An 806-nucleotide genomic window follows, 5' to 3' on the forward strand; every position below is an offset into this window, starting at 1 on the left:
CGGCAGGAAGGGCATCCGGCCACCCCTTAAACTTACCATGCTGCATTCGATTAACCATGGACGTCCCTACGAAACTGCGGGACCAGGCTCAGACAAAGAAAGAAAGAAATAATACTCAAATATGTTGTCATTCTGTCAGCCATACTCGGCAAAATAGACAATTCGGATATGTCCGAAAAGACATACAACAGACAATAATAAAAAATCTAATATCTTTCCTGAGAAGCTTGTTTTATCTGAACAACTACTCTTCAGTACATTACGTACTTTCATTATTTAATGAACAACAAGACGACACATATCTTCCAAAGCTTTGTTCCTGTTACATAGTTAGTCCTTCATCTCAAACATTTCATCAGCAAGATAACAGCTTATAAGAATACGCCCTCTTTCGGTCCAGACGGGTTACTGCTTTGAAATCTCACACTATGTTCTCATTTATCATTTCTGAAGTTTATCGCATGTTTTCTGATGCTACCATCGAAAATCTGCCACATTTCCCGCATTTGGGAACAGGTTGCACCTTACTAATCTATCATAGCCTTTTCTTATCAAACATCCACACTGCAAACCATAGCGTATCACTCAAAAATAATTGCTACAACCATAGCTCAACTCACATGTATCTACTACTGACCTGTACTACTAAATATGTCTTCTTAAAGGCACTGTGGTCTAGAGGCAGTCGGCCTTTGGCTGCAGTGCGTCGCCCAGGCCTTGTTTGCGTCTCGCCTGTTGTGCTAATTGCGAGCGAGTGAGTGTTTGTTTACTTCCGTGCAGCGGAGTCTGTCAAAGTCCGACTTCAC

The sequence above is a fragment of the Schistocerca americana genome, chromosome 5 (genome assembly GCF_021461395.2).
Source record: "Schistocerca americana isolate TAMUIC-IGC-003095 chromosome 5, iqSchAmer2.1, whole genome shotgun sequence".
Taxonomy (NCBI): Eukaryota; Metazoa; Arthropoda; class Insecta; order Orthoptera; family Acrididae; genus Schistocerca; species Schistocerca americana.